The sequence below is a fragment of the Manis pentadactyla genome, chromosome 1 (genome assembly GCF_030020395.1).
Source record: "Manis pentadactyla isolate mManPen7 chromosome 1, mManPen7.hap1, whole genome shotgun sequence".
In the NCBI taxonomy this organism is placed as follows: Eukaryota; Metazoa; Chordata; class Mammalia; order Pholidota; family Manidae; genus Manis; species Manis pentadactyla.
In genome coordinates, this window is record NC_080019.1 from 166,746,330 (window position 1) to 166,764,105 (window position 17,776).

The following is a 17,776-nucleotide window of genomic DNA, read 5'->3' on the forward strand; positions in this document are numbered from 1 at the left end:
CAGTCCCTGTAAGATGTTCTGTAGAGGTGGTTTGTGGGAAGCAAATTCCCTCAGCTTTTGTTTGTCTGGGAATTGTTTAATCCCACCGTCATATTTGAATGATAGTCGTGCTGGATACAGTATCCTTGGTTCAAGGCCCTTCTGTTTCATTGTATTAAATATATCATGCCATTCTCTTCTGGCCTGTAGGGTTTCTGTTGAGAAATCTGACGTTAGCCTGATGGGTTTCCCTTTATAGGTGACCTTTTTCTCTCTAGCTGCCTTTAACACTCTTTCCTTGTCCTTGATCTTTGCCATTTTAATTATTATGTGTCTTGGTGTTGCCCTTCTTGGATCCTTTCTGTTGGGGGTTCTGTGTATTTCCGTGGTCTTTTCGATTACTTCCTCCCCCAGTGTGAGGAAGTTTTCAGCAATTATTTCTTCTAAGATACTTTCCATCTCTTTTCCTCTCTCTTCTTCTTCTGGGACCCCTATAATACGGATATTGTTCCTTTTGGATTGGTCACACAGTTCTCTTAATATTGTTTCATTCCTGGAGATCCTTTTGTCTCTCTCTATGTCAGCTTCTATGCGTTCCTGTTCTCTGATTTCAATTCCATCAATGGCCTCTTGCATTCTATTCATTCTGCTTATAAACCCTTCCAGAGTTTGTTTCATTTCTGTGAGCTCCTTTCTGGCATCTGTGATCTCCCTCCAGACTTCATCCCAGTTCTCTTGCGTATTTCTCTGTATCTCTGTCAGCATGTTTATGATTCTTATTTTGAACTCTTTTTCAGGAAGACTGGTTAGATCTGTCTCCTTCTCTGGTGTTGTCTCTGTGATCTTTGTCTGCCTGTAGCTTTGCCTTTTCATGGTGATAGGAATAGTCTGCAGAACTGGGACGAGTGACGGCTGGAAGGACTTCCTTTCTTGTTGGTTTGTGGCCCTCCTCTCCTGGGAGAACAGCGACCTCTAGTGGCTTGTGCTGTGCAGCTGCACGCAGACAGGGTTTCTGCTTCCTGCCCGGCTGCTATGGAGTTAATCTCCGCTGTTGCTTTGGGCGTGGCCTAGCTTGGGCAGCTACTCCAAAATGGTGGAGTCATGTTGGAGCAGGAGCTGCTGGGAGGCTATTTATCTCCGTAAGGGTCCTCCCTGCTCCCTGCAGCCCCGGGGTTAGGGTGCCCAGAGATCCCGGATTCCCTACCTCTGGATTAAGTGACCCGCCCTGCCCCTTTAAGGCTTCCAAAAAGCACCCGCCAAAACAAAACAACGACCACCAAAAAAAAAAAAGAAAAAAAAATTTTTTAAATTAAAAAAAAAAAAAAAAAAAGTTTTCAATTAAAAAAAAAAAAAAGGTGGTCGTTCGTTTTTCTTTATTCTCCGGTGCCAGCCTCAGGCCTCTGCTCACCGGTCTTTCTGCCCTGTTTCCCTAGTATTGGGGTCCCTATCCCTTTAAGACTTCCAAAAAGCGCTCGCCAAAACAAAACAGCAAAAAAGCAAAAAAAAAAATGGTCGCACGCTTTTCTTATGTCCTCTGGCGCTCAGCCTCCAGTGCCCGCTCACTGTTCTTGCTGCCCTGTTTTCCTAGTATCGAGCGCCCTGCACTCTGGCCCGGATGGCTGGGGCTGGGTGTTCGGCAGTCCTTTGCTCCGTCTCCCTCCCGCTCTGCCTATTCTTCTCCCGCTGGGAGTTGGGGGGATGGGCGCTCGGCTCCCGTGGGGCCGGGGCTTGTATCTTACCCCCTTCACGAGGCACTGTGTTCTCTCAGGTTCGGTTGTGGTCTGGATATTGTCCTGTGTCCTCTGGTCTTTATTCTAGGAAGGGTTGTCTTTGTTATATTTTCATAGATATATGTTGTTTTGGGAGGAGATTTCCGCTGCTCTACTCACGCCGCCATCTTCCGCCCCTCCGTTTCCTCATCTATTGAGTAGGGATAAGGTAATTTTAAGAATGCAATGGTATTTTTAAGTTGCTTAGCAGAATGTTTGGAAGCCAGTAAGTAAATGATAATTATTATTAGGGTAGTTCTGGAGCTCTTTCATTTATCAAAGCATCCTTACTTACCAACTTGTTCCAACCAGGAGAACCTGATGCCCTTGAAGATGAGCAAATATTCACTGGGCATTACCCATTAGTGTTCTTGAACTTAAAATATTTCCTATATAAAGACACAGTTTTTTTAAAAAAACAAGGAAGACAAAGGCAGTGTATGTCAGTGAGAGGAACAAATAAAAATTTCATCAGCTGTGAATCCTAATTTCAATTTTTTCTATTTATATATTTTGTGCCTTTGAAGAAGTCCTTGTCTACTTCTCCCATTCTACCTGGCCCAATCTTCTCATCTGTAAATCTGAAATGACACACTATTCCTCAATATCATAATTTGCTTGCAAAGAAGTCAATGATAAGAGCTCCTATAAAAAGTCAATTTTTAATAATGCATTATAATTAACCTATGGAATCAGGTTGTTATAAAGGACATATGGTATACTGAATGTTTTCATTACTCATATGAATCAAAGTAGGTCATAAATAGGTCAGTGAATCTGAGAGTCTGATGTCTAAGTTTAAAAATAAACAAATTACTTTCAAAAGGAGAACAGCCACTGCCACACCAAGTCATCCCTTAAATGTAACCTTTAACAGGTATATAATCTTTTAACCTTTAACAATACTTTCTTCTGTTGGGTTAGGTACATGCCCAAAATAACAAAGATACATGTAACTTGAATACCATTGACTTCTTTGGGAAGAAGATACAGAGAGAACACTAGGAGTCAGTGGCTGAGGCAGTCATGACAGTGCACTGTTCAGATATTCTTCCATGGGAGAACTTGCCAAGAGGAGCACAGTTACCTGACAGCCTGCCCTGCTGTGTTCCTGCTAAGGCTCTCTCTCCTCGGGCTCCTTCCAGCTAACAGCTGCCAGTGGGCTGCTCCAGCCATTCTACTGCCCAATATGTGATTCATCCAACGGCTCCCCAGCAGCCAGAGAAAACCATCAAGGCTTTTTCAGAGCTGCACTGTAGTCTGAAGCCCTCCTTACCCAATTCTGTTTTCTTCTACTTTCCTTTCACAGGAGTCAGACCTGCACTTGAGTCTGAAGGCTCTTCTCCCTCCCCTGCTACTCCCTTATTTATTTTTCCCAAGTGTCTCATCCAATAAATCTCTTGTGTGACTAATATCATCTTTGTGTGTGCTTCTCAGAGGAAATGCACTTACATAGTTCTAAATGAGCATTAAAATAAATGATTCTAAGGTTGGAGTACATAGGGATATTAAAATCTTAATGAAGTTATTTTGTTATTTACAAAAAGCCTAATGAAAACCATACATTTAACCTAACTAGTTCTACATAATTGTAACATTTCTAGTACAATTAGTGTGCTAGAGAAACAAATGAAGTAGTCAATGTTTTGTGTTGCCTTCCTGTCTACAATCTTGTTTCTTGTTTTTGGAATGGGTTTTCATCCTCAGCCCCACAAGCAACTCCTCATCCCAGTCATAGCAGATTGGACCAAGAGCCTCCAGTTCCTGGAAAGACAGTCCTTGTCCTAGTCTGAGTAATAAGGCTTTTTTTAGGAAGAATATGTACAGTAAATATGAAGATTGTAGTCTATGTATTGTATATCCTGGAGCTAGAAGATTATATAGGTATGTGCTGGGTAATTGGTTTGGGTGCTATACAAAAGGATGACAATCACAAGAAGAAAAGATAAAAGGGATCATAAAGACCCTGAGGGGTGGAGAGAAAAAGCTTGCTTTCATTTTTCATTTTTATCTTGTCACTAAGTTCTGTCTGTACAACATTCTCTATTAAGTGTCAAACTTAACTATTTGAATGTTGAACTAATTAGAATATAGTGCATAATTTAGTTGTAGTATAAGTTAATCTTGAACTAATCAAGAGGAGCCAGTGAATCTGAGGATGAGATGAGAAGTGTGAAATTCATACTAGAAATAACTTGAAGTCAATGAGATCCAGAGAGCTTTTCAGGAAATGTGTGGAAGTTAAATTCTACCCCTACAAGTCAAGGAATGACCTTACTCATTTCTATTCAACAGATGGTCTAAGCATTGTTGGGGATCTAAAGTCCTGGTCATTGAGAAGTTAAACATATAATGGGCAAAATACCTGTGCACAAATCAGTAAACAGTGCAAGTCAACTGACTCAAGAGATTAGATATACATAGGGAGCTTTAGGGAGGAAGTTTTAAGGAAGGAAGAAATGTTAACACTTTGATGTTTATCATGATGGGAAATGTTGGCATTTAAGATAGATATTTAACAATAAATATTAATTTTATAGACATTCTATAGAAGAGGCTACATGAAACAAGTTGTAAGGAAACATTAATTAGAATTAAACAAACTAATTCCTTTTTGTTGTTTGTTTTTTATCTGTCTGTGTAAATCTTTTTTCTTAATTTTGGTATCATTAATCTACAATTACATGAAGAACATTATTTTTACTAGGCATCCCCCCTTCACCAAGTCCCCCCCACATACCCCTTCACAGTCATTGTCCATCAGCATAGTAAGATGCTGTAAAATCACTACTTGTCTTCTCTGTGTTGGACAGCCCTCCCCATGCCCCCCCAACAATATACATGCTAATCGTAATGTCCCCTTTCTTTTTCATCTCCATTATCCCTCCCTTCCCACCCATCCTCCCCAGTCCCTTTCCCTTTGGTAACTGTTAGTCCATTCTTGGGTTCTGTGATTCTGCTGCTGTTTTGTTCCTTCAGTTTTCCTTTGTTCTTATACTCCACATATGAGTGAAATCATTTGGTACTTGTCTTTCTCCACCTAGCTTATTTCACTGAGCATAATACCCTCTAGCTCCATCCATGTTGTTGCAAATGGTAGGATCTGTCTTTTTCTTATGGGTGAGTAATATTCCATTGTGTATATGTACCACATCTTCTTTATCCATTCATCTACTTATGAACATTTAGGTTGCTTCCATATCTTGGCTATTGTAAATTGTGCAGCTATAAACATATGGGTGCATCTGTCTTTTTCAAACTGGGTTGCTGCATTCTTAGGGTAAATTCCTAGAAGTGGAATTCCTGGGTCAAATGGTATTTCTATTTTGAGCATTTTAAGGAACCTCCATATTGCTTTCCATAATGGTTGAACTAATTTACATTCCCACCAGCAGTGTAGGAGGGTTCCCATTTCTCCACAAACTTGGCCAACATTTGTTGTTGTTTGTCTTTTTGATGATGGCGATCCTTACTGGAGTGAGGTGATATCTCATTGTGGTTTTAATTTGCATTTCTCTGATGACAAGCGATGTGGAACATCTTTTCATGTGTCTGTTGGCCATCTGAATTTCTTCTTTAAAGAACTGTCTATTCAGCTCCTCTGCCCACTTTTTAATTGGATTATTTGCTTTTTGTTTGTTGAGGTGTGTGAGCCCTTTATATGTTTTGGATGTCAACCCTTTATCGGATCTGTCATTTATAAATATATTCTCCCATACTGTAGGATACCTTTTTGTTCTATTGATGGTGTCCTTTGCTGTACAGAAGTTACCTTAATATAGTCCCACTTGTTCATTTTTGCTTTTCTTTCCCTTGCCTGGGGAAATATGCTCATGAAGAAGTCACTCATGTTTATGTCCATGAGATTTTTGCCTATGTTTTTTTCTATGAGTTTTATGGTTTTATGACTTACATTCAGGTCTTTCATCCATTTCAAATTTACTTTTGTGTATGGAGTTAGATAGTGATCCAGTTGCATTCTCTTATATGTAGCTGTACAGTTTTGTCAGCACCATCTGTTGAAGAGACTGTCATTTCACCATTGTATGTCCATGGCTCCTTTAGCATATATTAATTGGCCATATATGTTTGGGTTGATGTTTGGAGTCTCTATTCGGTTCCACTGCTCTGTGGCTCTGTTCTTGTGCCAGTACCAAATTGTATTGATTACTATGGCTTTGTAGAGAGCTTGAAGTTGGGGAGCGAGATCCCCCCCACTTTATTCTTCCTTCTCAGGATTGCTTTGGCTATTTGAGGTCTTTGCTGGTTCCATATGAATTTTTGAATTATTTGTTCCAGTTCATTAAAGAATGCTGTTGGTAATTTGATAGGGATTGCATCGAATCTGTAAATTGCTTTGGGCAGGATGGCCATTTTGATGATAGTAATTCTTCCTAGCCAGGAGCATGGGATGAGTCTCCATTTGTTAGTGACGTCTTTAATTTCTCTTAAGAGTGTCTTGTATTTTTCAGGGTATAGCTCTTTCACTTCCTTGATTAGGTTTATTCCTAGGTATTTTATTCTTTTTGATGCTATTGTGAATGGAATTTTTTTGCTGAATTCTCTTTCTATTAGTTCATTGTTACTGTATAGGAAAGCTACAGATTTCTGTGTGTTAGTTTTGTATCCTGCAACTTTGTTGAATTCCGATATTAGTGCTATTAGTTTTGGAGTGGAGTCTGTAGGGTTTTTGTTTTTTTTTTTTTTGAGAGCGCATCTCTCATGTTTATTGATCAAATGGTTGTTAACAATTAACAACAATAAAATTCTGTACAGGGGACTCAATGCACAATCATTAATCCACCCCAAGCCTAATTCCCATCAGTCTCCAATATTCTGAAGCACAACGAACAAGTTCTTAAATGGCGAACAAATTCATACATAGTGAATAAGTTCTTACATGGTGACAGTACAAGGGCAGTCATCACAGAAACTTTCAGTTTTGATCACACATTATGAACTACAAACAAACAGGTCAGATATGAATATTTGTTTGATTTTTATACTTGATTTATATATGAATCCCACATTTCTCCCTTATTATTATAATTATTTTTTTCTTTTTAATAAAATGCTGAAGTGGTAGGTAGATGCAAGATAAAGGTAGAAAACATAGTTTAGAGCTGTAAGAAAGCAAATGTACATGATCAGGTGTGTGCCTATAAGCAAAGTATTAATCCAAGCTAGACAAGGGCAACAAAACATCCCCGGATGCAGAAGATTTCTCTCAAAACAGGGGGCATGAGGTTCTAAGCCTCACCTCTGTTGATCCCCAATTTCTCACCTGATGGCCCCCCTGTAGCTGTGCCTGTCTTAGGCTGTTCCTCACTTGAGGAATCTTACCCGTCTCTGGCTAACCAGTCATCTACTGGGGCCATACAGGGAAATGTAAAGTTGGTAAGTGAGAGAGAAGCCATATTGTTTGAAAAGGTTAGCTTTTTACTTCTTTGCAGAATTATGCCCTGTGGCTTCTATGCCCAGCATTTGTCTTGAGGTATCTTTACCACTTGGAGGAATTATGATACTCGGTGAATTTGATATGAGGCATGAATTCTATTTAAGGGTTGTAATGAGGAATGAAGAAGAAAAGCTATAGAAGTAGCAGACGGAAGAAAACATGGGAAGATTGATTATTTCTTTGACATATCTTCTTGTAGACTAACTTCAGCATGTATAGGTTTTAAACTACTAATTAAATTGTGCACACACATTAACATAATAGGAATACAGTTACATAACCAAGGCAGACCTACAATTACCAGCCATCTCCAGTGAAACCAAGAAAACCAGTTAGGCACCCTAAGCATTTGTGAAAACTTATCTATGATATGATGGATATTGTCTAACTGAATTTGAATATTTTGAGAAAAATCAGACACTTTAAAACAACACATTCCTGGGAACTGTTCACATCCCATATGTTCTTTTAACAGTAGATAGTCTGTAGTCTCAAGATTTTGAAGCACTGCAACTTGCAATTCTTCTAATTCTTGGTTGAGTTCCAACAGTATAGATCAGTCAAATTTGTTATTTTACTGTATGCACAGGCCAGCTTAGATATCTCCCCCTTCATTCCAATGGCAATTTCAGGAACCAGTGGGATGAATACAGCTACAACTGCAACAGCGCCAGGATCTTTGTTGACATTTTTTGATGATCATCTTCTGGAATGACTCTTCCAGAGTATGTTGATGTTGGAACTTCTTCTTCATATCGTATCTTATTTCGTTTTCTGGGTAGCCAAATTGGGCTTTGATCCTCTGTATAAACACAAACAGACCCTTTGCCCATACATTGATATGCCCTTTATACCATTGTGAAGAACTTATTGGAGATCACCACACAGGAACTGCTTTTTTTTTTTTTAGGAGAAAGGAATATTATCAGAAAAATGTACTTCCATAGCTGATCATCTGACACCCTTTAAATGATCAAATTAAGGATATTTAAAGCATGCATTAATCATTGATTTACAGTTAGTTTTATCCTATCAGGGAGTAATCCCCCTTTTTTTTGTTGTTATCATTAATCTACAATTACATGAAGAACATTATGTTTACTAGACTCCCCCCTTCACCAATTTCCCCCCCCCCGCCACAATCCTCATTACAGTTACTGTACATCAGCATAGTAAGATGCGGTAGAATCACTACTTGTCTTCTCTGTGTTGTACAGCCCTCCCCTTTCCCCCACCCACCCCTATGCATGCTAATCTTAATACCCCCCTTCATCTCCCACCCTTATCCCTCCCTACCCACCCATCCTCCCCAGTTCCTTTCCCTTTGGTACCTGTTAGTCCATTCTTGGGTTCTGTGATTCTGCTGCTGTTTTCTTCTTTCAGTTTTTCCTTTGTTCTTATACTCCACAGATGAGTGAGATCATTTGATATTTCTCTTTCTCCGCTTGGCTTATTTCACTGAGCAAAATACCCTCTAGCACCATCCATGTTGCTGGAAATGGTAGGATTTGTTTTCTTCTAATGGCTGAGTAATATTCCATTGTGTATATGTACCACATTTTCTTTATCCAATCATCTACTGATGGACACTTAGGTTGCTTCCAATTCTTGGCTATTGTAAATAGTGCTGCAAAAAACATAGGGGTGCATCTGTCTTTTTCAAACTTGAGTGCTGCGTTCTAGGGTAAATTCCTAGGAGTGGAATTTCTGGGTCAAATGGTATTTCTATTTTGAGCATTTTGAGGAACCTCCATACTGCTTTCCACAATGGTTGAACTAAATCACATTCCCACCAGCAGAGTAGGAGGGTTCCCCTTTCTCCACAGCCTCGCCAACATTTGTTGTTGTTTGTCTTTTGGACGGTAGCCATCCTTACTGGTGTGAGGTGATATCTCATTGTAGTTTAATTTGCATTTCTCTGATAATTAGCGATGTGGAACATCTTTTCATGTGTCTGTTGGACATCTGTATTTCTTTTTTGGAGAACTGTCTGTTCAGTTCCTCTGCCCATTTTTTAATTGGGTTATTTGTTTTTTGTTTGTTGAGGCATGTGAGCTCTTTGTATATTCTGGACGTCAAGCCTTTATCAGATCTGTCATTTTCAAATATATTCTCCCATACTGTAGGGATCCTTCTTGTTCTATTGATGGTGTCTTTTGCTGTACAGAAGCTTTTCAGCTTAATATAGTCCCACTTGTTAATTGTTGCTGTTGTTTTCCTTGCCCGGGGAGATATGTTCAAGAAGATGTCACTCATGTTTATGTCTAAAAGGTTTTTGCCTATGTTTTTTTCTAAGAGTTTAATGGTGTCATGACTTACATTCAGGTCTTTGATCTATTTTTAATTTACTTTTGTGTATGGGGTTAGACGATGGTCCAGTTTCATTGTCCTACATGTAGCTGTCCAGTTTTGCCAGCAACATCTGTTGAAGAGACTGTCATTTCGCCATTGTATGTCCATGGCTCCTTTATCAAATATTAATTGACCATATATGTTTGGGTTAATGTCTGGAGTCTCTAGTCTGTTCCACTGGTCTGTGACTCTGTTCTTGTGCCAGTACCAAATTATCTTGATTACTATGGCTTTGTAGGAGAGCTTGAAGTTGGGGAGTGAGATCCCCCCTACTTTATTCTTCTTTCTCAGGATTGTTTTAGCTATTCGGGGTCTTTGGTGTTTCCATATGAATTTTTGAATTATTTGTTCCAGTTCATTGAAGAATGTTGCTGGTAATTTGATAGGGATTGCATCAAATCTGTATATTGCTTTGGGCAGGATGGCCATTTTGACGATATTAATTCTTCCTAGCCATGAGCATGGGATGAGTTTCCATTTGTTAGTGTCCTCTTTAATTTCTCCTAAGAATGACTTGTAGTTTTCAGGGTATAGGTCTTTCACTTCTTTGGTTAGGTTTATTCCTAGGTATTTTATTCTTTTTGGTGCAACTGTGAATGGAATTGTTTTCCTGATTTGTCTTTCTATTGGTTCATTGTTAGTCTATATTAAAGCTACAGATTGCTGTGTGTTAATTTTGTATCCTGCAACTTTGCTGTATTCCGATATCAGTTCTAGTAGTTTTGGAGTGGAGTCTTTAGGGTTTTTTATGTACAGTATCATATCATCTGGAAATAGTGACCGTTTAACTTCTTCTTTACCAATCTGGATTCCTTGTATTTCTTTGTTTTGTCAGTTTGCCATGGCTAGGACCTCTGATACTATGTTAAATAACAGTGGGGAGAGTGGGCATACCTGTCTAGTTCCCCATCTCAGAGGAAAAGCTTTCAGCTTCTCTCTGTTCAGTATAATGTTGGCTGTGGTTTTATCATATATGGCCTTTATTATGTTGAGGTACTTGCCCTCTATTCCCATTTTGATGAGAGCTTTTATCATGAATGGATGTTGAATTTTGTCATATTCTTTTTCAGCATCTATGGAGATGATCCTGTGGTTTTTGTCTTTCTTTTTGTTGATGTGGTGGATGTTGTTGATGGATTTTCGAATGTTGTACCATCCTTGCATCCCTGGGATGAATCCCACTTTGTCACAGTGTATGATCGTTTTGATATACTGTTGAATTCGGTTTGCTAATATTTTATTGACTATTTTTGCATCTACATTCATCAGGGATATTGGTCTGTAATTTTCTTTTTTGGCGGGGTCTTTGCCTGGTTTTGGTATTAGGGTGATGTTGGCTTCATAGAATGAGTTTGGGAGTATTCCCTCATCTTCTATTTTTTGGAAAACTTTAAGAAGAATGGGTATTATGTCTTCTCTGTGTGTCTGATAAAATTCAGAGGTGAATCCGTCCAGCCTGGGGGTTTTGTTCTTGGGTAGTTTTTTTATTACCGTTTCAATTTCTTTGCTGGTAATTGGTTTGTTTAACTTTTGTGTTTCTTCCTTGGTCAGTCTTGGAAGGTTGTATTTTTCTAGGAAGTTGTCCATTTCTTCTAGGTTTTCCAGCTTGTTGGCATATAGGTTTTCATAGTAGTTTTTAATAATTCTTTTTATTTCTGTGGATTCTGTCGTGAATTTTCCATTCTCATTTGTGATTCTGTTGATTTGTGTTGATTCTCTTTTTCTCTTAATAAGTTTGGCTAGAGGCTTATCTATTTTGTTTATTTTCTCAAAGAACCAGCTCTTGGTTTCATTGATTTTTGCTATTGTTTCATTCTTCACAATTTTGTTTATTTCTGCCCGGTGGATTTATCCTTTGTGGTGAGTGGTGTGTTTAAGTCTCCTAGAATGAATGCATTACAGTCTATTTCCCCCTTTAGTTCTGTTAGTATTTGTTTCACATATGCTGGTGCTCCTGTGTTGGGAGCATATATATTTAGAATGGTTATATCCTCTTGTTGGACTGATCCCTTTATCATTATGTAGTGTCCTTCTTTATCTCTTGTTACTTTCTTTGTTTTGAAGTCTATTTTGTCTGATATTAGTACTGCAACCCCTGCTTTCTTCTCGCTGTTGTTTGCCTGAAATATGTTTTTCCATCCCTTGACTTTTAGTCTGTGCAATCTTTGGGTTTGAGGTGAGTTTCTTCTAAGTATCATATAGATGGGTCTTGCTTTTTTATCCATTCTATTACTCTGTGTCTTTTGATTGGTGCATTAAGTCCATTTACATTTAGGGTGACTATTGAGTGATATGTACTTATTGCCATTGCAGGCTTTAAATTCGTGGTTACCAAAGGTTCAAGGTTAGCCTCTTTAGTATCTTACTGCCTAACTTAGCTCGCTTATTGAGCTGTTATATACACCATCTGGAGATTCTTTTCTTCTCTCCCTTCTTATTCCTCCTCCTCCTTTCTTCATATGTTGGGTGTTTTGTTCTGTGATCTTTTTAGGAGTGCTCCCATCTAGTACAGTCCCTGTAAGATGCCCTGTAGAGGTGGTTTGTGGGAAGCAAATTCCCTCAGCTTTTGCTTGTCTGGGAATTGTTTAATCCCTCCTTCATATTTAAATGATAGCCGTGCTGGATAGACTATCCTTGGTTTAAGGCCCTTCTGTTTCATTATATTAAATATATCATGCCATTCTCTTCTGGACTGTAGGGTTTCTGTCTAGAAGTCTGATGATTGCCTGATGGGTTTTCCTTTATAGTTGTCCTTTTTCTCTCTAGCTGCCTTTAAAACTCTTTCCTTGTCCTTGATCTTTGCCATTTTAATTATTATGTGTCTTGGTGTTGTCCTCCTTGGATCCTTTCTGTTGGGGGTTCTGTGTATTTCCGTGGTCTGTTCGATTATTTCCTCCCCCAGTTTGGGGAATTTTTCGTCAATTATTTCTTCAAAGACACTTTCTGTCCCTTTTCCTCTCTATTCTTCTTCTGGTACCCCTATAATACGGATATTGTTCCTTTTGGATTGGTCACACAGTTGTCTGAGTATTGTTTCATTCCTGGAAATCCTTTTATCTCACTCTATGTCAGCTTCTATGCGTTCCTGTTCTCTGGTTTCTATTCCATCAATGGCCTCTTGCATCTTATCCATTCTGCCTATAAATCCTTCCAGGGTTTGTTTCACTTCTGTAATCTCCTTCCTGGTATCTGTGATCTCCCTCCGGACTTCATCCCATTGCTCTTGCTTTTTTCTCTGCATCTCTGTCAGCATGTTCATGATTTTTATTTTGAATTCTTTTTCAGGAAGGCTGGTTAGGTCCATCTACTTCTCAGGTGTTGACACTGTGATCTTTGTCTGCCTGTAGTTTTGCCTTTTCATGGTGATAGAGATAGTATGCAGAGCTGGTACGAGTGATGGCTGGAAGAGGTTTCCTTCTTGTTGGTTTGTGGCCTTCCTCTCCTGGGAGAACAGCGACCTCTAGAGGCTTGTGTTGGGCAGCTGCATGCAGTCAGTGCTTCTGCTTCCTGCTTGGCTGCTATGGAGTTTATCTCCCCTGTTTCTGTGGGCGTGGCCTGGCTCAGGCTGTTGCTCCAAAATGGTGGAGCCCCATTGGAGGGGGAGCAGCCGGGAGGCTATTTATCTCCATAAGGGGCCTCCGTGCTCCCTGCTGCCCAGGGGGGTAGAGTGCCCAGAGTTCCCGGGATTCCCTACCTCTGGACCAAGTGTCCCGCCCTGCCCCTTTAAGACTTCCAAAAAGCACTCGCCAAACCAAAACAACAACAAAAAAAAAAGAAGAAAAAAAATTAAATAAATAATTAAAAAAAAAAAAATCTGCACGATTTTCTTTGTCCTCAGGAGCCGGCCTCAGGCACCCGCTCACCGGTCTTGCTGCCCTGTTTCCCTAGTATCCAGGACCCCACACATGCACTGTGTCTGCGCTCTGGTCCAGATGGCTGGGGCTGGGTTTTCAGCAGTCTTGGGCTGCCTCTCCCTCCCGCTCTGCCTCCTTTCCTCCCGCCGGGAGCCTGGGGGAGGGGCACTTGGGCCCGCCAGGCCAGGGCTTGTATCTTACCCCCTTCGTGAGGCGGTGGGTTCTCGCAGGTGTGGATGTGGTCTGGATGTTGTCCTGTGTCCTCTGGTGTCTATTTTAGGAAGAGTTGTCTTTGTTATATTTTCATACATATATGTGGTTTTGGGAGGAGATTTCCGCTGCTCTACAAACACCGCCTTCTTGGCTCCGCCTCCGAGTCTGTAGGGTTTTTTATGTACAATATCATGTCATCTGCAAATAGTGAAAGTTTGACTTCTTCTTTACCAGTCTGGATTCCTTGTATTTCTTTGTTTTGTCTAATTGCCATGGCTAGGGCCTCCAGTAATATGTTAAATAACAGTGGGGAGAGTGGGCATCCCTGTCTTGTTCCCGATCTCAGAGAAAAAGCTTTCAGCTTCTCGCTGTTCAGTATGATGTTGGCTGTGGGTTCATTGTATGTGGCCTTTATTATGTTGAGGTACTTGCACTCTATACCCATTTTGTTGAGAGTTTTTATCATGAATGGATGTTGAATTTTGTGGAATGCTTTTTCAGCATCTATGGAGATGATCATGTGGTTTTTGTCTTTCTTTTTGTTGATGTGGTGGATGATGTTGATGGATTTTCGAATGCTGTACCATCCTTGCATCCCTGGGATGAATCCCACTTGGTCATGGTGTATGATCCTCTTGATGTATTTTTGAATTTGGTTTGCTAATATTTTGTTGAGTATTTTTGCATCTATGTTCATCAGGGTATTGGTCTGTAGTTTTCTTTATTGGTGGGTCTTTGCCTGGATTTGTTATTAGGGTGATGTTGGCTTCATAGAATGAGTTTGGGTGTATTCCCTCCTCTTCTATATTTTGGAAAACTTTAAGGAGAATGGGTATTATGTGTTCTCTGTATGTCTGATAAAATTTCGAGGTAAATCCATCTGGCATGGGGGTTTTGTTATTGGGTACTTTTTTGATTACCGCTTCAAATTCCTTGCTGGTAATTGGTCGGTTTAGATTTTCTGTTTCTTACTGGGTCAATCTTGGAAGGTTGTATTTTTCTAGGAAGTTGTCCATTTCTCCTAGGTTTTCCAGCTTGTTAGCATATAGGTTTTCATAGTATTCTCTAATAATTCTTTGTATTTCTGTGGGGTCCGTCGTGATTTTTCCTTTCTCGTTTCTGATTCTGTTGATGTGTGTAGATTCTCTTTTTCTCTTAATAAGTCTGGCTAGAGTCTTATCTGTTTTGTTTATTTTCTCAAAGAACCAGCTCATGGTTTCATTGATTTTTTTCTAATGTTTTATTCTTCTCAATTTTATTTATTTCTTCTCTGATCTTTATTATGTCTCTCCATCTGCTGACCTTAGGCCTCATTTCTTCTTCTTTTTCCAATTTCAATAATTCTGACTTTAGACTATTCATTTGGGATTTTTCTTCATTCTTTAAATATGCCTGGATTGCTCTATACTTCTCTCTTAAGACTGCTTTTGCTGTGTCCCACAGAAGTTTCGGCTTTGTGTTGTTGTTGCCATTTGTTTCCATATATTGCTGGATCTCCATTTTAATTTGGTCATTGATCCATTGATTATTTAGGAACATGTTGTTAAGCCTCCGTGTGTTTGTGAGCCTTTTTGCTTTCTTTGTACAATTTATTTCTGGTTTTATACCTTTGTGGTGTGAAAAGTTGGTTGGTAGGATTTTAATCTTTCGGAATTCACTGAGGCTCTTTTTGTGGCCTAGTACGTGGTCTATTCTGGGGAATGTTCCATGTGCACTTGAGAAGAATGTGTATTGTGTTGCTTTTGGATGTAGAGTTCTATAGATGTCTATTAGGTCCATCTGTTCTAGTGTGTTGTTTAGTGCCTCTGTGTCCTTATTTATTTTCTGTCTGGTGGATCTGTTCTTTAGAGTGAGTGGTTTGTTAAAGTCTCCCAAAATGAATGTATTGCATTCTATTTCCTCCTTTAATTCTGCTAGTATTTGTTTCACTTATATTGTTGCTCCTGTTTTGGGTGCATATATGTTTATGATTGTTATATTGTCTTGTTGGACTGAGCCCTTTATAATTATGTAATGTCCTTCTTTACCTCTTGTTACTTTCTTTTTTTGAAGTCTACTTTGTCTGATACTAGTATTGCAACACCTGCTTTTTTCTCCTATTTTTTGCATGAAATATCTTTTTCCATCCCTTGACTTTTAATCTGTGCATGTCTTTGGGGAGGTGAGTCTCTTATAAGCAGCATATAGATGGGTCCTGCTTTTTTATCCAGTCTATTACTCTGTGTCTTTTGATTGGTACAGTCAGTCCATTTACATTTAAGGTGATTATTGAAAGATATGTACTTATTGACATTGCAGGCTTTAGATTTGTGGTTACCAGAGGTTCAAGGTTAGCTTCTTTACTGCCTTACTGTCTAACTTAACTCACTTATTGAGCTATTATATACACAGTCTGATTATTATTTCTCTCCCTTCTTATTCCTCCTCCTCCCTTCTTCATATGTTGGGTGTTTTGTTCTGTGCTCTTTTTAGGAGTGTTCCCATATAGAGCAGTCCCTCTAAAATACCCTTTTGAGGTGGTTTTTTGGGGGCAAATTCCCTCAACTTTTGCTTGTCTGGCAATTGTTAAGTCGCTCCTTCATATTAAATGATAATTTTGCTGGATACAGTATCCTTGGTTCAAGGCCCTTCTGTTTCATTGCATTAAATATATTGTGCCATTCTCGTCTGGTCTGTAAGGTTTCTGTTGAGAAGTCTGATGATAGCCTGATGGGTTTTCCTTTGTAGGTGACCTTTTTTTCTCTCTCTGGCTGCCTTTAATACTCTGTCCTTGTCCTTGATCTTTGCCATTTTAATTATTATGTGTCTTGGTGTTGTCCTCTTTGTGTCCTTTCTTTTGGGATTTCTGTGTGCTTCCGTAGTCTGAGCAACTATTTCCTCACACATTTGGGGGAAGTTCTCAGCAATTATTTCTTCTAAGACACTTTCCATCCCTTTTTCTCTCTCTTCTTCTTCTGGTACCCCTATAATGCGGATATTGTTCCTTTTGGATTGATCACACAGTTCTCTTAATATTGTTTCATTCCTGGAGATCCTTTTATCTCTCTCTGCATCAGCTTCTATGCATTCCTGTTCTCTGGTTTCTATTCCATCAATGGCCTCTTGCATCTTGTCCATTCTCCTTAAAAATCCTTCCAGAGATTGTTTCATTTCTGTAATCTCCCTCCGGACATCATCCCTTAGCTCGTGTATGTTTCTCTGCAACTCTGTCAGCATATTTATGATTTTTATTTTGAATTCTTTTTCAGGGAGACTGATTAGGTCTGTCTCTGCAGATCCTCTCTCAGGGGTTGTCTGAACTATCTTGGACTGGACTAAATTTTTTTGCCTTTTCATGGTGATAGTGTTGGCTGTAGGCAAGTTGCGGATGTGTCAGCTGGAGAAGAAAGTCCTTTCCTGCTTGCTGAATGCCTTGCCCTTCTCCACTGCCTGTGTTGGTTACCCGCACTCCTGAAGCAGCCACCAGGTTAATTCCCTAAGCTGCTGTGGGTGGAGTCTCTGTAATAGCAGCGCAGAGCCCTGCGGGGAGTGGCAGTCATGCCAGGTGCGCTCCTCCATAGTAGCGGCGCACCTGCCCGGCAGCTATGTACCAGCAGTGGCCTTTGGGTCTGGCCCGGGTAGCTGTGCATCAGGCAGGGATTCTGGTCGACTGCTGGGATCGCGCCTGCTCCCTCTGGCACTGCTGCAGGTGCGTGCGGGCCTCTCCCGCGCGGACCTCTCCCGGGCTCCTCTGGCATCACTGCCACCGGTGCAAGCGGGCCGCTTCTGGGCTGTTCCCGCTGTCCCACTACTGGGCTGGTGTGTTGGGGTCCGCGTCAGTTGGAATGACTGGCAGGCTGCTTAGTGCTGTGAGGGGCTTCAGAGCTGCGCTGCCGCCCAGGGATTTAGGGTGCCTAAAGTTCCCTGGGATTCCCAGCTGCTGGCTAAGTGTGCCAGGACGACTTCGTCCAGCTGTGGGGTCCCTGTCTCCTTAAGACTTGAAGAAAGCACTCGCTTTTCTTTTGTCTCAGAGGCACCAGTTGCAGGGACCTCCCTGCAGGTTTTGCTTTTCCGTTTCTCTAATATCCAGCACCCTGTGCACCTTGTGTCTGAGTTCCAGGTATTGATTTCTAGAGCTGGTTGTTTAGCAGTCCTGGGCTTTCACTCCCTCC

At 40.2% G+C, this 17,776-nt stretch overlaps 1 long non-coding RNA gene across 1 annotated transcript; it reads right to left on the minus strand.

Moving 5' to 3' along the window:
- Positions 1 to 12,758: 12,758 nt before the first annotated feature.
- On the minus strand, positions 12,759 to 13,742 carry LOC130683812 (uncharacterized). Its single transcript, XR_008997804.1, has 2 exons — positions 13,614 to 13,742; positions 12,759 to 13,000 (listed from the first exon to the last, which is right to left on the minus strand). It is a non-coding gene; the product is annotated as an uncharacterized LOC130683812 (long non-coding RNA).
- Positions 13,743 to 17,776: the final 4,034 nt, after the last annotated feature.